General features: G+C 30.1%; 1 long non-coding RNA gene across 2 annotated transcripts; it reads right to left on the bottom strand.

Moving 5' to 3' along the window:
* Positions 1–6,872: 6,872 nt before the first annotated feature.
* Positions 6,873–27,344, bottom strand: LOC147816455 (uncharacterized). Of its 2 annotated transcripts, none has more exons than XR_015434769.1 (2): positions 27,059–27,344; positions 6,873–7,684 (listed from the first exon to the last, which is right to left on the bottom strand). It is a non-coding gene; the product is annotated as an uncharacterized LOC147816455 (long non-coding RNA). The 2 variants fall into 2 exon arrangements; XR_015434782.1 differs by lacking the exon at positions 27,059–27,344 and adding an exon at positions 16,256–16,951.
* Between the last annotated feature and the right edge of the window lie 291 nt (positions 27,345–27,635).

Raw genomic sequence — 27,635 nt, 5'->3', positions numbered from 1 at the left:
AACGGTTTCAATTGCTCCCCGTGATATGAAGAAGACATGCAAATTTTCACCAATATGTCGAAGGAGTTATTGGTCGATGCAGGGTGTTTGCCGGTCGCGAAAATTTTTGTGATCTCTATTCCAAATTCGATGATTTTCAAAGATTTTTGAACCAACAAATTTTTTAAGATGCACTTTTTTCAAGGAATATGATATTGAGGAATATTAATTAGTTTTTTTAGGAGAAATCGCAATTTACAGATCCACTGAAAGAAATTTTTGTTTGAGACGGTAGGCAGTGTATTTTGATGGGAAAATATGCTTCGTTTGTCCAAAAAAAAAGTGATAAAAAAGAATTTTGCTAGCAGTTTTAACATTAGGAAAAAATAGGTTGTCCATAAAAAGGGAAAAATTAGACAGGTTAGCTTCTCCAATTATTTTAGTTAGATTATTAATTATTCACGATTTGGTGAAAGATATTTCCTTATGGCAGTATTAGAGCAGCATTTTTGTAAACTAACAATATTTTAAAACTTTTTTTTTAAACTTTATTTTTATTAGTTTTACAACATTTTTTGCTGTAAATATTTTTACCAAGAAAGCTTTACCGCTTATTTGGCATATAACAAAATAAATACCTTAAATAAAAGCCGTCAATTTTTAATAAAAATTAGTTATTTTTCAAAATAATGGCAGTTTAAGACAAATTTTGCGAATAATAGGTACTTCAGATAGTTAAATTAATTTTGAAGACACGAAAAAAGAATTATTACATCCATTATTCTGAGATTACTCATTTAAAATGAATGCATAAATTACCCTTCTCCAAAAAATAGTGAAGACTTGAGTTGTATGCACCTTTGTTTGAGTGAAATATTTGTTTTGCGTTAAAGTATTATTTAGTGAATGGCAACATACCAATTCGTAGACTGTTAGAAGTCGAATCCAATTATTTATTTTTTAATTTTGTATGAGCTATAAGCTAGAATTTGTATCGTTTTATTTTAAAGAGAAAACGATATGGATTTCAAGTTTCTGTGACGATATAATGGAACAACTTGTATAAATAGAATATTATGTTTTCTCTTATAAAGAGATAGAATTTTTATTTTAATTAAGTAGAAAACCACAGAATATTAACATTTCTGATACAGCCTCGCAACAGAGATATATATTTACACATCACTTCGACTATAAAGTTTTGTTGGATATTTAATTTTACTTGCGATTACGTCTTAGAATTTTTTGAATAAAGAAGTAAAAAATCATTTTATTAGAAATGGTATTTCTGACGAAGATCATATTATACTTTCTGGTAAGTAAATATATTTTGTTATTCTTATTTTTAAAATATTATTATGTTATATACACTTTTTATTTAAATTGGCTGTGCATTCAGCGTTTTTAAATAAAATAATAGTAATTTAAATTCTTTTTCAAGAGGAATTTATAAAATCTGAAGGTACTAAATCTGGAATATTAAAAAATTTGATCCCTTGTTAGAATTTTTGCTAGAGCATGTGGTAATATATTTAGATCTGTAATGTTTTTTAGAATTATTTTAGAACTAATATTAGGTTTTAACATTTTTATTTTGATATATTGGATTTATCAGTGTTTTAATGTCTTTGGATGTATTAACGTATTTTGGCAAAATGTTTTTGGCCAATTGATTTCATATTATACAATATTATTTTTTTATTATTTTTTAATAAAAACTATTTTTGAAATACAGGGCTTAAAAAAAAGTATAAAGCCACTGAAGAAGGTGATAAAACGCAAGAAGATAGGACTTACATGGTTTTATTTAAGCCGTGGATAATGACATAATAAAATCAAAAGCAAAATTAAATTAATAGCAAAATACATTACACATCACTTTATGCGTCATAATAAGACTTCAACATAAAGTAAGTTGGAAAAAGTATGAAGTCGGTATAATTATTACACCAGTAATCAATGTGAGATCCTTTGTTTTCGATTACATTTATCAATCTCACATTCATGGAAGCAGATAGAGTTCGTAAGTTATTGGTATCAATATTGTTCCAAGACATCTTGATTTCATCAATCAATCCCACCTTGCTCTTGAATTTTCGACCAGATCTGTAAACATCTCCGACTAATATGCCCCAAAGGCTTTCTACCGGATTCAGATCTGGGCTACGAGATGACCACTCAAGGGTTTTAACCTTATTTGCTTTCATCCTGGATTTAATTGAACATGACGTATAGATTAATACATTGTCCGGTTGGAAGGTCCAGTCTCTGCATGTCATAAGAGGAGCAACAGGCAATAAATTTTCTCCCAATATATCCTGATACATAATTTAATTTATTTTAGTTTGTATAAATACAACTGGAGTTGTACCGCCTGCTACAAAAAGTGGCCTAAACCATAACGGACCTACCACCAATTGACGTTTGGAAAATAAGCGTGGTTCAGCCCGTAATTCGTACCAAAAATATCGACATCTGGTCCATCCAAATTAAACCTCTTTTCATCCACATCACATCAATTCGTAACTTTCTTAAATTGTTCTTTGCAAATGCTAAATAAGTATCTTTGTGTAATATTGTAAGCGGAGATTTTCTTTTAATATTTTTAGTTAGTGTTAAGATTGTAATTTAAATAGTTTCTAACCGTGCGGCTGCTGCATGGTAACTGCAATTCATTATTAATTTGTGCAGATGACATCTTATCACGACAAGCAAGTTTCCAGATTCCTCTTTCCTGCCTTGGTGAATTTCTTTTCTTGCCTTTCAATACGCTGCTTACTGCTATAGCTTTCAGGAAATTCTCAATTGGACCTTTATATTTTTCTTGTAATTTGAGAACTGTTCAAGTCCTTTCCTTTAAAAGCTAAAATAAAGCGTTAAATGAGTTCCCTTTGGAATTGTTTTGCGCGTGCAAACTACCAAAATTTGCTTTTATGCAACTAGGATTTGCTTTTTGTACTAGAGTAATCCGCTTTCTCGCACTTTTTATGCCTCACAATGACGTAATTAGTTTCGCCTTTATGCTTTTTTTCAAAGTTGTTTTTCAATGATTATCTCATATTTTTCCGCCATTTAAATAATATGCAGAATAAAAATAAAATTGTCATGCAAAGCAATTAGGCTTTACATTTGCTAGTAAAAAATAAATTTGCATATGCAGCCATAACAGTAATGCTTCATATTTGGCGACTTTTTACTCGGCTTTATACTTTTCTTCAGTACTGTACATTGTTAATACAGTCTATACTATTTATATTACTATCTATTATTAAAGTTGACTGTCTCTAATTTATGAGAAGTTTACATTTGCAAGATTCATCCCTTCAAATCTGTATTGTAAGATGCTTTTATTTGCATTTCATTGCAAATTTATTATTTAAAAAAAAGGAGGGTAATGTAATATTTAAAAAATTAAATCGTATGTTTGTTTGTTTTTAATATTATTACATGTTCTCTTCAATGTATTTCTTATTTTAATTTTCCTTTCAAAGCAAAATTTCAAAAGAACAGCTTTTAAAACAATATTTTTTTTCATAACAGTTAAATTATTAATTTTTTACAATTCATTTTTAAATAAAAGCATATATGCTGAATAAAGATAACTCGACGATTCAATCCATGTTAATTCCGCAACATTGTTTTTTCCTTTCTTTTCTCCGTTTCATTTTGGTAAATTTTAGCTTTCATCTAATCATAAACTTTTACCCTAAACTCTCTACACTACGATTAAATATAGATACTCCATTAAACAGTATAAAACAAAATTAGTTAGAAAAAAAAAGTTCAAATATAGAAGAAGAGGAACAAAAAAAAAAAACATGCTGTCATTTAAACGTTATGCTTCAGTCTAAATTCATTCCACAAGCTAACGCCTATGAAAATGAAAAGACGTGAATTGTGTTAATCCTTCAAAAACGTTCCACAGATTTCAGCCATTCGAATCGCCATTACTTATGCAACTATGTAACGAATGCGTCAGTCGCTGACATCCGCTCTTCAATTGATTCCTATCATCGGATCTGGTGCACGCGCTCCCAGATGACTTTTTCCTCCTGTGCAGAGTAATTGTTCCACCCATCTCATTCATTCTATTTTGCTGGTCATTATTATTCCATCAGTTCTTAATCAGAGACTTTTTTTAGGTTTCGTTTCGGAGGGAAAACAGGAAACACGTTCCGTTTTAATTTAAGGCCTTTTCGAGGAGTCCTTCAACTTTATTACCTGTGCTTCGAAATATTCCAGATAAGATTAATATGTTGGGGTTTTTGTTTGTTTCGTTGGTTTTAATTAAGTAACCTTTTTTTCGGTGTCAATTCGGGAAAAAAGAGTTTCACATAAGGGAAGAATAAAGAAAGATAATTCGTTTTGCTGGGTTCTCAAGATTGAAAGTACTTTCTCTGAGTTCAATTACTTTTGAAATAATGATGCTTTCGGTTTAGAAAAGTTCTTCATCTTATTTTTAATTTCGTTTTAAAATATTTTGAGAAGATTAATGAGTTAGCTATAGTTTGTTTGGTTGGATTTAAATTAAAAAATATCAATTTGGTGTCAGTTGGATTTTTCTAAATAGGAAAAATAAGGATAGTTTGTTATTTAAAGTTCTCAAACAGTTTTATCATTAATACAAAACAGTTCCCCATCTAGAAAAAGTGAAATGGGTGGAATAGTTTATAAAAAGTGTTTTAATTTTTTCTTTCGTTTTACTATATGAAAAAAAAGTTTCAAAAAATATCCCAAGAAGTTATATATGTTTAAAAAAAAATTAAAAGCTCTATTGCGTGATTATTAAGTCTTTTACGTTTGTCTAAACTGCGTATATACAGCTCCTGTTAAAACATTATAAATCAAATTTATTAGTTCAAAAATTAAATAGTTGAGTATAACTAGTACTTTATTCACGAAAAATTTCCCTTAAATAGGGAGAAGATAGATAGCATATTTAGATTTATAATCTGCGTTGAACAGCCGACCCAATTTTGAGTTAACTTCTATTAAAATTCAACTTCGTTGCCTCGTAATTTTGAACTCAATTCAGAAGCCAAGGAAACTCCTGGAACAAGCATTGGAGCAAACTAGCCTTCGTAGAGAATTTTTTAATGGAACTAACTCGTATATGCATTACACGGTGAGGAAAATCACGAAAATCTCCCACGGTTAGCCTGACGAGAAGAGGATTCTAAACTATGATCCGTCTACCACTGAGGATTTTTTAAGTCAGCGCTGTGATCCGTGTGAGCAGGGAGCAGAATTCAAAGCTACCAACCAATGCTGGGATTCGGAACTGGATTACATCATTGGGAGACGAGTACTCTATCGCTGAGCCACAGCAGCTTTAGATAGCATATATTAAACACGAAAAAATAAAAATTAATAACTTTTTCTTCCAAGAAACACTTGGTGTCATTTATTCAAAGTTTTTGCTAGAAACTTCTGTACTAAATTTTATTTAACAGCTAATGATTGATAAATTATTCATTATTTTGTGATAATATTAATTGAACTAACAAAGCACTTTATCTTGTCTTTTTACTCGTTTGCTAATTAAAACTTCCTTAACAAGTTCATCAGTTTAAGATCTTGTTCGAGATTCAATCTTTTTCTAAATAGTACAACAATCAATTTCGAAAACAATCGATATCGAATATTTCTTGAAACAATGAGATTCTCACGATATTTTCGGCATTCTCCTATCGAGGTTCGGAAGCAAAAAAAAGTGACTTAATTAGCTTCGGATTCACAATACGAAAAAGTGGTAAAGAGCGCGACACCGAATGAAAGGGTACAAGACCCCGGAAACTTCACAGAACATAATTCTTTGTTCGCTCCATCATCCAAGATGTTCGATTAATTGAATAATTATAAGCTGCTCGAATCACGCGTGAAGTATTTCGGGACCTGGAGTTAGAGAATAAAATGCTACTTAATTGCCTCATATTCAAACCTTAACAAGCATGTTTGTTGCCATTTGGGCCAGCTGTAAAGATAAAAGATTGGTGAAAAAAAACTAAATAAATAATTGGTACTATCAGTAAGGTATTTGTATCTTTCTTTCATTTAGCGATTTTTATTGAACTCTATCTTAAAGAGACCTTTTTTATCTTAGTTTCCCGCTTTGTAATGGATCATAAACGCAGACCATTAACTGTTAATTTTTATTGATAGGTAGTTCTAACAATTTCAAAGAATTAATGTCGTGTTCGAAAGAAGAGATATTTTTAGCGGATCGTTAAAAAAGATTAAGTCATGGATTATCTGATGTAAGACAAAAAAGAACACCAGTGGCTGTTTTTATGAACCATGACCTAAATAATTATGTAGATAATTTGAACGAATTATATTCACGTAAGAATATAAACAGTGAGATTCTTTGAGAATGTTCTTACTTAAATTCATTTGTTTGTTCAATGCCAAGTGTCAGGAACTTTACGAAGCATTCATAAAATGTCCACAATGAGGTCAGACTGAGACTAAAACTGGAGCAGATGTTTACCTTCATTGAAATTAATAAAATGCCAAAGGTTTAGGTGAAGTTTATCTGCATCCGCGCAGATGTTTTTTGAAATTTAAGAAAAAAGTCAGATAGGTTAACCAGGCAAAACTTTCTTAAGCATAACAACGAAATAACTCATCAAAGAAGTAAATTCGACCTGAAACTGAATGACATTAAATTTTTTCTAATGTTTTTCTCTAAGTATTTTTATTGATGTTCTATTTAAGATGGTTGGATTAATGTTTTTATTTCCCTAACATAAATACTAATTCTGGCACGTACTAAAAATAAACAACTCTTGAAAATAATGAAATAAAGTAAAATTTTTAAAAATAATGTTTTTCAAATGGATTTAACAAGTAGAATTAATTTCTAATAATAAGTCCACTTGGAAAACTTGGTTTTTAAAATTTTATTACTTATTTTTGCGTACATTGCTGTTAGTTTATTTATATCGGAAAGTGATTGGAATTTCGATCGGCAAAAAAGAAGTTTGATTTTGTATGTAACATTTAGGAAACAATTGTAATTTGTATTGCAATCAGGCACAGAATTTTTTAAAAAGCAAAGTTGGAGCACTCTAGCCAGTCGTAAAATCATGAAATTTCGAATGACGATAAACTGCGTTTAAAGATGAATTCTCTGCTCGTAGCTGTCAGGAAACGATTTAAACTGATATTATCATCCAGCGCATAGCATTTGAAATTTGAGAAAAAGGCAATGAAATTTTAATTGGCAATAACATCGCAATTCTGTTTGCAGTGGTCAAAAATGAATTGCAATTTGTACTGCCATCAAACACAGTGGTTTAGTTCAAAATTTGATTGCTGTAACTATGTTAAGGAATTAAGAGTTTAGTTAAAGAGTTAGCAATCACTATTGGAGTCTTCATTTACTTTCAATTATTATATTTTATTATATTTATGTTGGACTATTATGGCGGCAGTGGATAGCTTTTCATTCCACGTTATTGTTATATTTCGTTAACACTTCAGACAGTCGCAGACGATTTCTCCTCACTTCGCTTCACTTCCTTTCGGCTTCTTTTGAGTAGTTATCTTTTGGTTTTTGTTTTGACCGGCAACTTCTTTTTCGAATGACTGGGAATAGAGGGTAATCCGTCAACTTTTCTCGACACGCTTTATGACGCCCTCCCCCTTCTTTAGTTTTCTTTCGTTCTTGCTGTGAATGATCTCGACATTTCATCTTTTTCACCTTGAAAAAAGAAAAAAACACTTTTATACACAACTTATAAAAAAGTCAGAGATTTGCATTTTTTTTTAACACATAAGAAATATTAGAGAATGCCGGCCAATGACACTTTATGTATGACATTTGAATAAAAGTTTTCATATAAGTATAAGGCTTAGTCAGAATGTATAATTCTAATTAAATAAAATTTCTTTAATGGACACGTCATGCGTTCAAGAATATCTCGATGCTTCTTTTTTTTGTCTGAATTGCATTGTCGTATCAATTCATTTAAATATCTAATTGTTCAAATTTGTGGTAGGGATAGGTCATTGAAGGCATAATTCGTCTGGGGTACTTCCTCCATTAAATATTTCGCCTACGGATATTAGTCGACTATAGAGCAGGCTATATAACTATATATGGCAGGAGGTGCCAAAGCGGTACAAAATCAGTGGGCAATTACAAAACTCAATTCAGTTTCGACAATGTGGGAAGTCAATGTTATTGGCTTATGTTACATAAAAAGCATAGCAGCTCATATAAATTATCTATATTAAGAACTCGCCTCACCCGCCTGGTATGGCAAGAAGAAATAGCACAATTCAAAGAGGGGAGCTTCTCTCGCCGACGATCGCAGTCACAGCCTGTCTTAAACATTCGCCTAACACCCCAACTTGAAATAGTTAAACCTCGTAACTATTTCAATTTGTCCACAGTAAAGTCACGTTTCAAGTGTCAACCTCGTCCACAGTCGCAGACACTAGATGAATGGTAAGGAAAGTTCTTTCCATAGACAGACTATACTTAACCATGTTTAGGAAAAGTCGCCCCACAGACAAGTTCATTGTTGTGCACGCGTGAGGAAAAGTATGGTGTCAACGGAAAAAAATCAAAGCATTTTGTGAAATTCGTTGAATAGTCGATTTCTGGACAAAAATTTTCATGAACTTAGAGAAATAAATCCATTGTAAAAAAATTTTCCAGCTTGATGCAAAATTCTAACTTAATTTTTATAATTCTAATAGAATCGTCGTAAAAACAAAGTCTGGTCAATTTGTCAAATTATCATTAGTTAAAACAAGACCTTGTTAGCCGGAGATGAGCGGGAAGTATCCAAATTATATCCGACTTGAATTTTTGACTTGTTGAAAACATGTTTTCTGAATTAAATATATTTTGCGTGTTTCAAAAATATTCTATAGAGCAATAATTATTTTAAGACTCATATAAAAATAGTTAGCTAATGCTTTTCGGAATTGACTTCATGTCGTATAAAGTACAACTGTGTTTGAAGAGCAAGAAAAAAAAAAGGCAAGAAAGTATCAATAATAATAATAAACCATAATACAGAAACTACTTGATTCTCCCCCCCCCCCCCAAAAAAAAAACACTCGTCAAAACGAAGAAAAAATAGCTAATTTAGAATCAAAACAGATTCTAAACGGTCCAGACAACGAAAACTGCTATTTTCAGATTTCTCTCGCAATACCTAAGCAACCAATTCCAGCGAGTCATAAAACGTTTATTTGTGCTTTTATAAACTTATCAATGCCATAAAAATTGTCTTTACAGCTTATTGTTGAAATTAAGGAGAGAAAAAATTAAGAAAGCGAGTTAAAAAAAAGTAATAGTTAACAGTTTAGAATCAACTTTGTTTAATCCTTGGACGGAGATGAGTGTCTCTTTTATATACAGGGTGTCTCAGTTAAACGTTTCAGAACTCCTAAGAGGGGTAGGGTGGCATCCAGGAAGGCATTATCGACCCCGCATTGCTATATGATTTCGAGTCGTCAGGATGCACCCTACCCCTCTTAGGAGTTCTGAAACTTTTAACTGAGACGCCCTGTATATATATTTTTCTGATGCTTTAATTACAGGCAAACATATGTTTACATATTTTTTAGTTATAAAAGACACTCTAATAGTTACTAAAAAATATTTTCCATATTATCGGAATTATATTTGTACTAAAATATAAAATTCATAAAAAGTAGCTTGAAGAAAATATTTTTTTTATACATATTCAAAAATTTATAAAAAAAATTGATTTCGTAAATTAAAGAAATTTTAATGATGAATAACTGTTTATCTCAATAACTGCAAATTAGTGTAAATTTGAAAAATTGTTTGGAAGTGAGCCGTGTTTGGAAGATTTTACCATTAAGGCATAAAAATACACCAGTGTTCCATGATGTTTTTCATACGAATAAATTTTTAAAATGCTTACTATAACATTTTTCATTTGTTTTGACCTAAATTTAAACAAAATAAAGAAACAAAAGTATGAAAAATAGGTTTAATAAAAATTCTGCGTCAAAGGGTTAATAGAAGTATTCGGATGAAAGAATTAAATTTCAGATTATTTTTAATTGATTTAGTCTTCCTAAGGAGTTCAATAGATTTTTCTTTATCAAAAAAGAAAAATATATATTAATTAAATTCGTCAGAATTATCTGTTTAAAAATGACACTTGGAGAAAAATATTAGGCTTAACAAACGATATTAGTGTTATTGATTAAACAGAAAACATTGAAATAAACATTAATCATTTAAATTTTCATAATATTAAATTTATTAAATGTATTTATAAATTTAAAACTTTAGTAGTCTATTTTGTTCAGAAATCAATATTTAAGACTTTTGTCTGAAATTAAGCTTCATATCTCAAAATCTCATTTATATAATGAGACATAATGAGAAATGATACAAATACACTATAACATAAATCCAAACAAAATTTCAAATATGCAAATCCTATTTAAGGCGATTTTAGTTATTTCTGATTTTAACTGAGATTTTGTGGGAGATTATCTTTCTCAAATCATTAATATTTTACTATTTTTAGAATTGTAGGTTGAGGTTAATAATCTAGTTAGAATAATAAACTGAAATGCAATTTAAATATGATAGGTTCCTAACAACAATCGATAGTGCGTAATGGGGAATTCGGTTAAAACTACAACCGAAGATAGACTTCGTTTACATAAATACAACCAGTTTTACAATCATTGTCATTTGCTTAGTTTTTACTTGGTGAATAATACGTGAAACATTTATTTCTCATCTTCCACTTTATACGTTTCAACAAAAAAAAAAATGATTGAAATAAAAAAAAAAAGTTATTGCTAAATTTAATTTTAAATAATTTTAGGGCAAATTATGTAAATCATTACTGCCTACAGTGACATATGATGTGACATAGAAGTTGACATGGGAATTTTTTTCTTTGACTTCTTTAAGCAGCAATGAATTAATGTTCACATCAACAGCTTAAACAAGATCTGGTGCAGTTCAGTAGTTAGAGCATCGGTCTTTGGTTTAGAGGGGCTGGGGTTCGATCCTCATGACCCTCTAAGACCCGCTTAGTATACATAAAATCTTTGGATTGAAAATCCTGTTTTTGCGGTTGAGAAGTACCATGTGTGCATAAGGATCTGAAGAAAATTTTCTTCTCCATTAAATCTATGTTTAAATTGTGCAAGTGGCCTAGAGTATGAGAGGTGCTGCTTTCTATTGGGGGGTTCTGACAAGTCTCGCTTTTACCCTAGTGGTGCTTTTTTGTCAAACGTGTGTCCTTGACTTGATTTGCATGGCCAGTGGTTAGCGATCTTGGCTTGTCCAAGTGTCGTTCGAAACAACAAAAACACAGTTTAAATACTACTGAAAGTTTAAATATGTGTATTAAGAGAGGTACAAAGTTATCTTAAATAAAAGTCAAAATGCCACAAATTATGTAAAGAGTATTAACTCATACATAAATATTTTCGACTGAAGTTTTGTACATTTTATCTTCTTTAATGAAACTAAAGTAGATTTTAAATTTCATCTGTGGAAAATCTCATTTTATAATTTTTTAACCTTATAATAATTACTACAACCTTATCATTTTTTAATGAACACTTATACAATTGTTTTGAGCATATTTTGGTTCTAAAGCATCTCCTTCAACATATTCTTTTTTTTTTTAAACGAAAAATAAAATGTTAAAAAAAATTTAATCTTTAGACAACTTCAATTAGTACCTATATATTTTGGAATTTTTATGAGAACTAAAGGTGCTACTTTAAATTTTGTTTAAAAACTTAAAAAGTAATTAGAATAAAACTTAAAAGTTCTTATTTTAGTTGCGTAGTTTTTATCCCATTAGGTTTTGGATTTAGAGCAAAAGTCTTCTCATTGTCCAATCAGGGGTCGCAAGTTGTGTACCCGTAATATAGCGTATGAAGACCACAGAATTTATTAAAATTACGTAAGTAGGAATATAGCTAGAAGGGAAGTAGGCAGAAGAAACCTTGGAAGCATGTAGAACTTACAAATAAATCCTTTGCATTCTTTGTAAACGATACTTTTCATAAAAAGCGGTATTAAAATACCAATTTCAAGATGAACGAATTGGTCTTTACTTTTTAAGCAATTTTGCAGAAATGGAAATGTAATCCATTACTGTTTGGCTTATTAAAAATGGAGCTCAACACGAAAAAAAGTTGGGTGATTCTCTGATCATGCAATTTGCAGTATTGCAAGACCACGTGATTGAACGCTGTGAGACCCTTTCCTTTGATTTTTATTATTTATTTCTATTTTAAGCCTTTCAGTACTGCATAAACGAAATTCAACCACATTTTTTTTTTGCAAAATAAAATGATAATTGAAAATTTAAACAAAAGAATGCATATGTGTCAGCAAAATTACAGAGACCATTTACTCGATATGCTGTTCTACCTATAATATTATCGAATCGTCTATTAAAAATAACAACTAACAATTAAAAATTCAAATTTTTAAAATAAAAAACCCGTGCTTTTTAAAAAAAATGACTTCCAGCTCAAGTTTAGAGACAGGCATTCTATTACACACCTTTTATCACCTTTCTTAAAAAAGATATTAATTTAGGGACACCTTTCTATCTTTGATAATGTTTAGGAAGTAAACATTAAGAAATGTTTGCTTTGCAAAGTTAGCTAGCGATAATCAAAGAAAGTTTTGGAAAAACTATGAAATAAACATTAAAACCTTTTTCCTATTCAAATCATTGAAGTTTAATAGCATTTTTGCAGTCTGCAATCTAACAAATAAAAGAAATAATAATAATAATAACTAACAGCCGTTAACATTCATTTAACCTTTAATTCGCATTCCACAGCGACCAACAATCCAACCATTTATTTTATTATCATAGACATCAAACATTACTAGTCTTTCATAAAAGTAATTACCGAATCAACACTTTCATATTATACCTCTGTTAACCGATGATTTTTAACTAATCAAAAACCAGTTTGCAGCATCGTTAAGTATGAATCCAAGATGCTTGTTTACGCCTATCAGTTTCGAACCATTCGTCATTCATCCGTTATTTCACACATCATTATTCGCTTTTATCATTTCACTTGCCTATTATTAACATCTCCTAACGATGTCCAAATCCCGAAATTGCCTCCACACGCTTCAGAAAAACAACACACGAAAACCCTTTTTCTGAAATGAAAAACAATGATTCAATTCTGAACAAGAGAGAGAGCTTCTTGTGTCTAATCCAAGTGACCTTGTTTCTTACGCGATTCAACCGCATGGCGTGCTTCATATGCAACTTCTTTGCAAGGATCCCAAATTATAGATATTAAGAAAAGGAAGTTGTATTGAAAATCTCCTCCCATGTTCGGAACCCAGAGTACCGTACGACGGAAACCGTATCGAATCTCCGTAAGCCATCAACGTCCTATGACCTTGAAAGATCTGCCAGGTTGTTCCTCGCAGAATCAAACGACAGTGTAGGTGTCAATTATATATTACGTAAGAGGTATATCAAAGAAGACACCCCACATGGTCGATGCTCATTGTGTTAAAGACAAATCCTCCAGTTAAACCAAGGTTGAGACGAGAAATTTTTACTACGGAAAAAAGTTCGAAGTTTAGGCTTCGATGAGCAAGTTTTTGCTGACATAACACACTGTTCCTTAGAAATTGAGAAGCAGTTTTAAGTGCAAGAACTATCGTTTCACGAGGAGAACTGAGGATTAAAATTCTGATAGTTACTTAGTGTATAATTTTTTTAATTAGCTATTGTTTTAATTTTTACAAATTCATAGTCATTTGAATGCAATTATGGAATTTTTTAATTAATATTTTATGGTTTATGGTGAGATGATGATGGATTCCTAGATAATTTTGTAGCCTCTTAATAATTGTTGAGAGAATTAAAATTTCTTTTAAATAAATTCAGGATGTAAAAGATTAAAAATTATTTCCAGCTAACAGTTATAAATTTTCGTTAGAATAGAATAGTTCGTTTGACAAAAGCATACTAACTTGCAACCATATTTATAACAATGACCTAATTTCACGAGAATTGAAAAATATCTATTAAACATTGTTTTGAAGTATCAAAATTAAGAATAATAATAGATAAATAACTTTTAAATTTAATTATAAATTATCGATCGGCTTTTTCAAATCATTTCATGATTTTCTTATACTTCTCATTTTTTTAGGAACTGGAATGTAAAAAAATGCTTAATTCTGAGAAAAGGATAATTTGAAATTATTCAGTGAGTTTAGTTTTTCTACTTTTTAAACATTTAATTAAGTCTTCTTTGTGATTAGCATTTCGTTTCTGTTTTATAGTGTCGTTACGAAATTGAATTGAAAACTAATGTAACGTTTTTCGTCCGTTTTTCATCCATCTCTTTGGGATAATTCCTTATTTAAAGCCAACCTTTTATATCTACCTGTAAATTTAAAGTTAGGTTAAGTCTAGGTAAGATGCCCATAGAGGTGAGATTTAAATATCGCTGATATTTTTCAATTAATTGCAGATGCTGTTTCGCAGGAAGCAGTTTAATTTTTTAATCAATTTGAACAAAGCATTTTTATTATTTTTCATGACCACAAAAAGTATGTAAATTTTAATGTTTGCTTTATTAAGGGGTCAAATATTTTTGTGAATTAAGTAATTTCGTGTTGTTTTTCAATGCGTAATTTTTTTAAAACTAGCTGGACCTTTAAAACACATATAAAGTCCAATCTTTGTTCTTAAGTAAAAGTCCCGCAGTGGACTGATCGAAAAAACACCGAAGTCACTGGTTGCGGTCAGTAAACGGATGGGTGACCACTTGCTCGACTTAACGCGCAGGTCGTCGGACTATCAAAATAGGGGAGCCATCCCCTCTGCTGAGGATCACATTTGCGATGGCATCATGTTTTCAGATCATTCGCTTGTGCAGCTGTAGTGCGACGTAAATAAAGTACTTACCTACCTACCTACCTTAGGGGGGAAAAAAAGCAGGGGAATATTATAATGAAGTGACGCTATAAATTCAGCGTCCATCTCATCAATTTTAGAATACATGGCCACATAAAATCGCGGGGAGATGACCACTTTTCATTAATATCAAGGATCCGTCGTAAAAAAAAAAATCCGAAAAAAAAAAAAACTAAGATGTATTTTAGTAAATTAATCTTCACCAGCGCTTTCTTAGTGGTCCTTTTGTGCTTTTCATTTGGTTTTTATTTGTTTCGTAATTTTAAGATGAAATCTAATAAAAAGAAATTCTTGGCTTTTTTAGTACAATATTAAAATCACTTTTTAAATTTTTGAGGACCATACGAACTTTGTATATTACATTCTGATTAACATACTATTCGATAAAACCATATAACCTTCTCGATAGAGCCATATACGTTATTCTACACACTCAGAATTTCATGAATATCAGTGTATTAGCTCTGGAGAAGAATACAATACCACAATTAAAAATAACGACTGAAAAAGATGTGTAAGATGCAAACAATGTATCAATGAAAATTGTACAAATTTTGAAAACCTTTGCCAAGAATGGGGCAAAGTTTTTTCGAAAGTGACTAATAATATCTGCACTTAAAATGTTGCTCTTTTTACTCATTTTCTCCAAAATATTAATTACTTACAGCTTATTGGCTAACTGTATTATGTTTTTCATGGTTAACTGTATGAAATGTGTCACTTTCCAAATTTAAACTTAATTTTTCCTTTACTGTATTAGATGGTTATCTCATCTCGACATTAAGGAAAGATGGAAATTTGTTGGTTTAATTTCAAACAAGTTTTTTCATATTTTGTTCTCAATATTCTATTATTATTTGCTCAAAATATGTTGAGTATATGTATAAAAATTTGAAATATTCATAAACATTTCTTGTATTTCTATTCTGAGTACTTCTATTTCGATTGAAAAAAAAAATATGGTAATCTATTCTAGACTACTATAATTTTAACACTATAGTTTCCTAGACACTATAATTTTCTTTATCTGGAAATTATAACGGGTAAAACTATTAATGAGAAATCCATTCTAAATTGTTGAGTTGTTGCCATAAGCGATTCAAATGTAGGCATTTATTCTTTATAATTGAAATATGTTGGATAATAGTAATCGTATTCTTTCTGTAATCATTAAAAATAAAGCATTTCTTCAAGGTGGCCATTACATCAAAACTTTATAATGACTTAACAATTGAAGATCATAAGTTCTCAGAATCAAGTTTTCCCTAGCGAGAAGTAATCTTTATCTTCTCAATAGACCAAATAAATAAATGAAAACTAACTGAACTCACCCAAATAAAGAGATACATTCTCAATTCGAATCACGATATTGGTTCTTTTTTCGGTTCTAATTACAAACTGGAGTTTAAACAGACATCTTTTCATGGAAAAAAACAACGAGCAAATGTTGCCCACCCAATTCTTTTCATGACTCTTTCCATTATATTACTCAGAACAAAGATTCTGAAAGCGCCATTTTCTTTGAAGTTCTTTTGTGTTCTAAAGGGGATGGTAGCCATTTCAACGATTGTCGACGATCACAGGGCGTATGTCTTTGTCTAAATAGAACACCATGGAATGGTCGATCGTGCTTAGGAGTATCCCTAAAGAAGCTGATGAGGTTCTGGTTTAACTAAATTATGACTGGAATTCCGAACAAGGGATGGACGTGAATTATCTTTCTCCAGGAAGAAGCAACAAAAGCATTGAGTATGTGCGTAATTGCGTATGAAATGCCATTATATACATCCCTTTGATTGGAGTTGGTGGAAAAATTAGATCTTGAAGTTGTTGTCTGCCGCAAGCTAGTAGCGCTCCGAACAATTTTTTTTTTTAAAATTTGTTTACTATTTTATTGTTTATTTTTTAAACAAACTTTCATTTGCTTTATTTTTTTCTGTCACCATTATCATATTGGAATCTGTATAATTTAAAACGAGAACATCCAAAAGAAATCTTCATATATTCTCCTCTTGAAGAAAACTTAATCTTCTTGCCTAAAAAAAGGAAGAAAAAAAACTTGAACATTTCCTCCGAAAAGATAATATGAAATACTATTATAAATTTCTTTGGTTGGGGTTGATGAAAAATTTAGGTCTTGAGGTTAATTTTTATTTGATCTTGAGGTTAATTTAGATCTCTGTCTCAAGCTTACAGCTGCTAGAAAAAAAATCTTTTTTCTTTTTTTTATATTTTAAAATTTGTTTACTATTTTTATAAGTTATTTTTTTAAACAAACTTGTATTTCTCTATTTTACCTAATATCTTTTTTTTTCTGTTACGATGCATCGTATTGAAATCTGCATAATTTAAAAGGATAACAACCAAAAGAAATTTTCATATATTATTCCGTTTTAGAAAACTTAATCCTTCTGTCAGAAAAACAAATTGAAAGTTTCTTTAGAGTAGAAGAAAGAAAATAAAAACACTTCCATTAATAAAATTATTCAAAATAATTAGTGCGTTTTAGTTTATTCACCTAAATTGGGATACTTGATCCAAACCAGAAGATTAATGGTTGAGTGATATAAATAACATCCTTAGAATGTGATTCCCCTCGAGCTTTCTTTTAAGAAAGCGATAGCCCCGAACTATATTTATGTATACATTGAAGCCTTTGTTAAGTTGTCCACTTGCGGTCTTACGGTGCGTTGTTTTACTCGTCAGTTTAGACACTATTCAATATATATATATATGTTCATTCAGAAAAATTACAATGTAAGTTTATAGTAAACCAATTATTGAACAGTATAATAATATTTACAGGGGTCAGAACGATATTAACATTTACTTAGGTGTAATAAAATAGAAAGTAATAGAGAAAATATATACAACCATTGTCAAAAATCTGCCAACGACAAAGGAAAGGTTATATAAATCAACTTTGAAATATCGAGAGTATATTTTATTTTATTATTAATGTGGTAGCAAAATATTTGCATTCATACTTGATTCTTGTTTTTCAAATTTGATTTAATATACTTTTAACTAACACTATATTTAAATAATTTAAACATACGTTAAGAGAACCAGCTAGTTACGTTGTTATACTTCAAGTGATGGCAAACGATGAATTAAGTAGTTGCCTACAATATCACTTGAATAGTTATTTTACTACCACTAGGAAAAATATTTTCTGAAGCGTGTAAAAGTTGGCTGGTATGGGTATGTTTCCTTTTATTCCTTATAGAATTATTAATCTAAAATAACAATTAAATATTATTATATAATGCAATATCTGCAATATCGTTTTTAGAAACCGCGATGGCTCAGGGGATAAAGCGTTCGCCTTCCAATGAGGCGAACCGGGGTTCGATCTCGGCAATGGCTGGTCGATACGAATTCCGCATCCGGCTTGCACCGACCACAGTGCTGGCGTGAAACATCCTCAGTGGTAGATGGATTATGGGTTAGAGTCCCCTTGCCACCAGGCTAACTGTGGGAGGTTCTCGTGGTCTTCTTCTCTATGTGAAGCAAATGCGGGTCAGTTTCATCAAAAAGTCCACCACGAAGGAAAATTTTTCCCAATACTTGATCCAGGAGTTCCCTTGTCTTTTGGATTGGGTATAAAATTACAAGGCTATGGAACATTAGTAGTTGTAACCCCCCCCCCAAAAAAAAAAATATTGTGTCGGCTGTTCAACGACGGTTATAAAATAAAATATCTTTTATAGGGTGCTTTTTTTTAATAAAAATGGTTTAAATAAAATAAATATATAATGAATAAATATTGAATAATATTAAATAAATGATAAATATATAAATATTAGGTAAATAAATATTAAATATATAAATAATAGATAAATAAATATTCAATATATAAATGATGGATAAATAAATACATAAAGAATAAATATTAAATAAAAATAGTTTGTGAAGAAATAATTGCAAAAAACTATAAAAAGTTGTAAATGTTTTACCCTTTCCACTCCAGTGACTCTCGAATCTTCACTTTTAAATTTTCTCGTCACTTTTAAATTATTTACCTAAATGTTGATATTTTTGCACATTAATGTCGATTGACTTTTTTATTAATGGTTTTCAGGTATTATATGGTAAGAGTGCGAAAAGAGATTCATCTTGCAAACTTTTAGTGATTACGTCCGTTTTTAACGTTGTTGAAAGAGCGCAGAGAGCAAAGGGTTAATTGTCAAAAAATAAATGAAACCAGTACCAAAAAAGAGTAGTTATACTTCATTTAAGAAGCAAATTCTTTGCCTACATTTAAAAAATTCCTCTGTTTTAACATAAAATAATAACTTTATTAATAGAATTAAATCATCTTTTGAAAATGACAAGCCTGGTAAGATCATCAGGCAATAATAATAGGCAACAACCTTTAAATCTAATATCTATTTGACAACAACAACAACCTTCAATTGAATGTCAACAAGAATTGTATGAAATAGAAGGGGGTGGGCAAATGTTGAAATCAGCCTATAATAGAAGCCCATCAACCACTTCTATTTTTCATGGACGGAAACAAGCAAAAGCGATTTGTAAAAGGTGGTTGAACCCGAGCTGGATCGATGGTCTGTTTTAAGCACGGTACCGTAACATCCGTCTTTAAAAGCAAAACTGATGGGGGAGGTGGAAGGAAACAGTCTGGAGAACTTGGTGATGAAAGTTATTGGGGATCTTCGCATGGTCGAACTTCCTCAGATGCTGCTCTTTTGAGGAAGCTTTCTATTTTGTTGGAAAACGAGATTTCTTTTGTTTTGTCAAATGCTTTTCTTTAGAAGTTATAAATGAAAACATTGTGAATTTTAGGAAATGTGGGATTTATCTGTTATTATTAAAGAGCTTCAATTGTGTTAGCAGACTGTCAGAAGTTTGACTGAAGTTGACGAGAAATTAAAGCCTATAATATTTACGATAACCTCGTAAAATAGTTTTCACCATGTTTTTAGTCTTGATATGTTACTCCAATTACTGCCGAATTTCCCTAGTTTCAGAAAATATTTCTATTAGTGGTAACAAAATAATGTAACATTTTGATAAAATCGAATTCAAACAAATTTGCCCACCACTACACATACTGTCGGACTTCTATTTAACGAACTTCTACTTAGCGAATTTCTCTATTTTGCAATTTTTTTTCGAGGAACCAAGAACATTTTGGAAATTTTTTCCTAAAATAACTTCCAAATAGCAAAGTAAATTTTCTATTTAACGAACTTTTCTTTGAGATCCACTTTCCTTATTTCCCAAAATATCCCAAACTTGTAAACGCATTATATGGCGAAAATGACTTTGAATTGATTTTCGAAGCTAGTTAACTTCTAGAGAAAGCAGTAAAACCCCTTTCCCTTTTTGTTTGCATTTCAAACGAAAATCTCAGACAAAATTGACAGATTTTACCACTAGCAATTAAACCTAAGAACGCATGTGGTAACGTACGTTTAAAATTACTTTTACAATAAATGCAGCCATAATTTTACACACAAATTCAACTTTTTTTTAGTTGAAAAGGTATGTAGCATGATAGTGTAACACTGGATAATGTTTTGCTCTATTCTTGCTTTCCATGCAGATTTCTTTTATGGTTAAGATTTATGAAATAAATAGTAGATACTAGTTTGCAAGATAAAGGTATTAAATACTAATATTTAAATTATGCCTAGTGTTTATGCATTTAAAACCTGTTTTGTGTTGTTTAAGTATTTCAAAAGGTGATTTTCTACTTAACGAATTTTGCATATGACGAACTTATTATAGGGATTTAGCGACTTCGTTAAATAGAGGTCCGAATAATTTAGGAGGTCAGATAAACAAATGACCAAGTTTTTTAACTCTGCTGAATTTTTCACAAATTCTGTCTGTTTTAAAAATTTCTGCTTTAGTTCACGACCACTGGAAAATATGCACCTAACTGACACTAGCAGCAAAAACCAAAAATATCGGAGAGCATGTGGTTCCAGTAAAGCAGAAAATCTGAACCTGTCTACAATGCTCAAAATAGATCACTAAAGTATGACATGATGTATGGCAATGCCAAATGATAAAGCGTTAAAGTATGAATAATAATTATTTTAAACTTTTAATTGGAATGAGTATGATTTATTAATATTAGTTGAAAGTAATTTTTGGTGCAATAAGTAGGTTCATATTTTATTTTTCTTTAATAAAAAAGAAGTAAATTTTTACTAACTGCCACGTATTTATAGTATTTACCTACGACTTTCCTGTGGACAGACAAGACTTAAATAGAATCAAAGCATTTTTCAGAGATAGCACTGGAATCGACGTAAAGTCAAAACATTGCCCCTACAGAAACTCCACGAAAAGCTGAATGAGATAGGAACCTGGTGTCTAGACTGGAAGTTAAAAGCTAACGGACAAAAATCGAAACTACTAATTATTCAACATAAAAGAAAAACCATTCTCCCAAAAAATTAAGTTGTTCTCCGTAACGAAACTATCCCCATTGTCAAAAGCGCCAAAATATCTTGATCTGATCTTAAACAATAAATTCAATTGTCAAGATCATGTCAAATCAGTTACCAACAAAGCACAAACAGCCTGCCACAATTAATAAATCCTTCTTCAGAACTCTAATATGGAACTCAGACTCAAACGCTTACTCTACATCGGAATAATCCGTCCCATCGTAACTTACGCATCTCGAGCTTGGTGTAACATCTCCCCATCACTCGAAGAGAAACTCATAAGATGCCAGAAAAAAATACTACGAAAAATAGCACAAGCAAGATGGTTTATCTGAAATAAGAGCATACATCGCAATCTCAGAACAGATTTTTTAGATTATCAAGTTGCAAAGATTATCATGTTGCAATTGTGTCACCACAGGATTTAATGAAATTTTTACTTTTGAAAACTTGAGAGGAGACATAAACCTCAGGCCGATGGCAGCTTATTTTTGTAGCGAAGCAACCTATTCTTAAATACAAAATATTTTAATTTTCATTTCACTCCAATTACCATGATGTCTCCACTCCAATTAAAGATCCACCTTAAAGATAAAATTTCAAGATGGATGGGAAAAGGGCCGCTAACGGCCTCAGGCCCTCAGATTAATTTCAATGATTTTAAAGAATCGATACTAAATTTCGATTTTTATATACCTGTCAACTTTCATTCTTTCCGAGAATGGATTTTTCAAGTGATAGTTAAACAATTGTATTCAAAAATGTATTTATATTTTGACCAGGTTGAAATTCGCTATCGTAAAGACTATTATGCTTTTATGTATTTGTTGTGATTATTTATATGTAGTGGTTTTCAAACTCATTCATAATTATTATTATAATTAGAAAAAGTTTAATGGAATAACATGAGTTTCGCTATCACTTTAAATATTAAAAAAAATCTTCCGGGAAAACTGGAAGAGTTGGCAGCTATATATAGCACTTAAATAGCATAGATATAGCACTATAAAGACGAACTAATATTTTTTATTTACTGCACATAAGCTGCAAGTATATAGAACTCATAAAATTAGTTATAAATATAGAGAAAATAAGGAAATAATAAAGATTAATGAAAAGAGAAGAAAAAAAAGTATTTTTAAAAAATATTTTTAAAAAAATACTAAAAAGACGGAAAACAAAATAATGAAAAGATATAATCTCTTCATCAGTTCACACAATTATTTCCGCAAAAAGGAGTGATTTCTAATATTGTATCAATATATAGCACCAAAGCAAAATATATCAATACAATAGTGTGAGGAGCCCTAAAAAAAAAAAAAAAAAAAAAAAAAAAAAAATCGGAAAGAAAATGGAACTCAGTAAGTAAAAAATATATACGAAATAAAACATATCAAGCAAAAAACAGAAAATACACAACAATATCGGAATCTTTCAAGAATGTTTTAAAATAATTTTATAATAAGACTGCCAGATTACTAAATATGAAAACAGAAGGGTAAATAGAGTTGGAAGCGTAAATGGAGAGATGTCTTACGTCACGTTCTTACAGCAGTACTGAAGCAAGTTTGATTTGTTAGTTACCTTGGATTGACCCGAAAATGGATGTGCGCAAGGTAATAATATTATACTTGATAATTAAAAGTTTATAATTAGGTTGATATTTAATTATAAAATTTTAATGATTTTAGAAAATTAAAATTTATTTGAAAAAAAGTCAGAAACACGATTTGCTCGTTTTGCACAAATTTTTAGCCCCGGTTTTGCCCGAATTGGGTTTGCACATGGTAAAAATATAGATTAACAAAGAAATTCTTAGTACATTTATTAATAATAGCATACAAATAAACTCAATGATTTTATATAGAACTTAATTACATTAGTTAGGTATGCATTGTTTTTTATCAAATTTTGAAAGACATAGTCTATTTTGATGAATAAATATTTTGATAAATAAACATTACTACATATTCTTTTAATTCGATTCATTTGATTGAAAATGGTACTTAAATAAATGTTTTTAGTAACTATTACTAGAAATTAGTTTGTTTACATAAAAATTAAACTCACGCTATTGTATTGATATATTTTGCTTTGGTGCTATATATTGATACAATAATCTAAAGCACTCCTTTTTGCGGATATAATCGTGAGAGCTTATGAAGATATTATATCTTTTAATTATTTTGTTTTCCGGCTTTTTAATTTTTTTTTAAAAATATTTTTTTTAAATATGTCTCAAAAGTATTTTATTTTTCTTCTTCTCTTTTCATTAATCTTTATTATTTTCCGTGTTTTCTCTATATTTTTTAACTTTTTTCTTGAGTTCTATATACTTGCAGCTTTTACGCAGTAAATAGAATTTGTTAATTTGTCTAACTCATTAATATTTAACTAATTAAACTAATTAATATTCAATTAATAAAATGAAATTAATGAAAAATATAAACTTAAATGAAATAAATAATAAAATTATACGTAAAAAAAGTAAAATAAGTGCCAGTTACAGCCAAACACTATTAGTAAAAATTGTAAATAGTTAAAATCAAGTACACATCTGTTGAGTTCTTTTTCTAAGTAAATCGGAAATTAGTGCAACTAAAAATGAAAAAAGTCTAATTTTCTCCCAAAATTTTGTCTGCCAAAAATTATCCAAAGTAGTAGTTAAATCGTAAGTAACAGTTCTGGTTGCAGTTGGAAAATGATTGGTTATTTTCATGACTTGCCACTTTTTGTTACGAGGAGTTGTTGCAAACTTCCAAAATGATGTCTCCAACAAGTTACCATATATGAGTTTGTCCTGCTACATGCCTTAATAATTGGATCCAAGATTGGAATTGACGAATGAAATACACGAAATAAAATTCGGAATTAAAAATATAATGTAAAACTTTTCTTAACAAAATATTCCTTTCTTAATAAATTTGTTTCATAAACAAAATTTTCACAAAAAAAATTTTTTTAATGAAAAATATCGATTTTTTAAGGTAAAACAACGATGAATACAAAGCAATATTGAGGGTTGGTGAGCGCAGCCTTCTAAATGTTCGAAAACGATTGTAATTTTAATTTTTTCGGTACTATCGGAACAAAATATTGACACCAAATAAGGTACAAAAGAAATATCGATATTACAATGTCGATACCGTATCACTAAATGTCCCCGCCACACTACTAGAGTCCAGGCGCTCAAAATTTAAGTCTGGAAACCATCTTCACATTTAACCTAAAATGTAACATCATTTCCCCCCCCAAGGACAAAAAAAAAATTTATAATATATAACTGAGGAATAACAAATATAATATGACGAAGACGTAACAGAAGATTGCATTCTGAAAGTTGATTGTCCGGTCAAAAGCTCTATTTTTCTTCGAATTATTTTTTCTTTTACCATCCATCTCTATCAAAAGAAATAAAACTGTGATGACCGAATGAAAAGAATCAATTGTCCCTTTAACAAGCACAGTTCCATGTGTGTGATAAATGAACACCAGTTCTAGTGAGAAATGTGCTTTAAATCAATTGGATGTCTTCACTTCAGTTACCCTTTTCCTCTCTTCTTATGAATTTTTTTTCTTTGATCGTCTGAAGACGTTAATTATGCAGAAGATAATTTTTATAAAAGTCTTTCCTACTCATTAAGTAACGAGTTTATGAGTTAATTAAAATTCTATTAAACCGATAAATTATTTAAAAACCTTTTTTTTTATTGATGCTATAAAATTTGATTTCAAATCTTACGTTCCTTTTCATTTACTTCGGAAGTGATTTAATCTCATAAGTTCAAGTAGTTTGTTCTATGAAAATGCATAAAAATTCATATTCCTAATATTTATGTTATTTTGAATCTTGTTACACTGTTGTACCATATTAAATTTTACTAACAATGCTCACAAACCTCATACGAATCTTTTTTGAAAAAAATTAAGATTGTTAAGAAAATGATGTTTCTAATATTTTATGTAACTGTTTCAATATTTATTAAGCTTTAATATTAAATTTTTTTAGTGCCTTTAGATTAAAAATGTTTATGCGTTAATTCGTATTCAGCCTTTTTCGCCATTAGTGTCTTAAAAAAACTTAAATATTTCTCAAATTCTTAGTTGTTAAAGGAAATTATAAAATAAAATCTATTGTTTTTCGAAATACCTGAAAAAAAAAAAAAAACAAGTAAAATATATATGTTCCAAACATCCTGTAACTATATTTATTCGATTTTTAAGATCTTGTGCTAATGCTGGAAAAAATATTTTTGAGGTCACCCTTATGGACAGCCTTGAAAATTTCACCATCTTTCATTATAACTAACAACATGGGGGCAAAAGTTCAATATGGGGGAAAAAACGAAACCAAATCTTATTGCGTGCTGAAAATAAAAATATATTTGCTTCACCCCTCCAAAGATAATTAATTGCATTATTTTTAAAATACTTAAAAGTTCATTTCTTTTTAGATTTTAAGGGACACCTTTAACCCTTTGCACTCCGATGTCCCCTCAGGTGGGACTGGGTTGTAAAAAAGCTGCAATACTTACTGGAAAAACTCTAGAAAACTAAAATTCCATAAACGTTTCATGTGCCGATTAAGTTTTTTTAGCAATATATTTTACGTCATTTAAAATAAAAGATGTATCGGTACTAGGAAAGTTTAGAGAGCACCAATTTCTTAGAGATTTTCAAGTAAGTACTGTAATTTTTTTTATTGAATTCTGAAAATTAAAATTTTAATATCTTAATATTTGGTAACTATATTATTTTTGTTAGTTTTCATGTACGAAATATTGTATTATCCATTTTAAATGATTTCGGGCTTTCATTAGATTAAATAAATAGCATTTCAGATTTAATATATAGCATCAATTCTTTTCCGGAATGCAAAGAATTGATTTGCTTCTTATCTTACTTCATGCATTAATCGCAACGAGATCGAAATAATCTACAATTGTCTACAATTTATTAAACTTTAATAAGGACGTAAGTAACGCTGGGCAGGCCTGCCAACTACTATACTTTTTGCAAAATATTTTTTATAGAATGGTAGACATTTAAAAACCAAAACTTACAGATATTTTGGCAATTTTGCCAACATGCCTCACAAACGAAATAGCTTGAACGAAGTGGCGTTGCATATGAACTTTTAAGTCATTTATATGTAGTGGTGTAGAAAATAAGTTTAAATACTAAATAAATAAAAGATGCATAAAACATAAACATAATTTTTTACGAAAAGGGTAGAAAGTAGGCAGACCTGCCCTAGGTAACAATTATTTGTAGCATTTATTCAAATACTTTATCTTACCTAATCCAGATGTGCAGGTTTCAAATCTGTAATAAGTTATGATTAGAAATCTACAGTTTTTTTTATTTTTTCATAATGATATTTTAAGTTTAGTTTATTTTTTAATTGGGGAATGTTTCCAAATCGTGATCTGTCGCGCCAATTACAGTCACCAAGGTGCCAAATAGATTTTAAACTAGCAATTTTTTTAAAAAAAAACAAACAAATTCGTGTTTGCCCTGGGGTGGCTACGAGTTATACCTTTCGAATTGGTTCCTTTCTGTGATTTTTTACTTTTTGTTTTTCGCGGGACGGTAACCGGAATTTACCGAGAATTGGCGATTACTCTGCCACAGATCACGATACGGAAATCTCTCCTTTGCCCGAATGAGCAAATTTATAAAAAATGTACAGGTTTATATACTTACATATACAGTTGTCTTCTTCTTTGGAAATAACATCATAAACTGAAATATATTATTAGAGCTTTACTACCACTCTCTACCCAGCAGGGAAGTGGGGGCACTTAATATTCACTCGAGTGAATTTAAAAAAAAAAAAAACTGGTTAGAAATATATTATTAAATAGCGTAAAAACGGTAGAGAGTAATGGAATGCAGATTTGAAATCAGCGACTCGAAAATATCAAAAATCCGTTTAAAAATCTCATGCAACAGAAAAATAAATTGTTCCCTAGTGTAATCGAAAGAAGAAACCAAATAAAATCATTCGACAATGGAACATTTTAACTCGAAGTTGCTTCTTTTCGAATTTGAGCAAACGACAGTTAGCCTTGAATCGTCCTCTTTTTTATGATTATTTCTTTTCGTGTCACTTGATTTTCAGCATTCATATTACAATCCGAGAATATTTAGTATCTTACGAGTGGCACTAATTATCGAATGCGTGGGGAAAGGATGTGTCGTGTCATTAGACGCGAAGGGAGACAAAAAGTTGCATACTGGGTCACCTTAATACCATACCTTTAATGGCGGCTGATGGTAG

The sequence above is a fragment of the Parasteatoda tepidariorum genome, chromosome 1 (assembly GCF_982258835.1).
Source record: "Parasteatoda tepidariorum strain Cologne lab strain chromosome 1, Ptep-v5.0, whole genome shotgun sequence".
NCBI lineage: Eukaryota > Metazoa > Arthropoda > Arachnida > Araneae > Theridiidae > Parasteatoda > Parasteatoda tepidariorum.
Note: the sequence above shows the minus strand (reverse complement) of the source record. Positions and strands in the feature narration are given on the sequence as shown.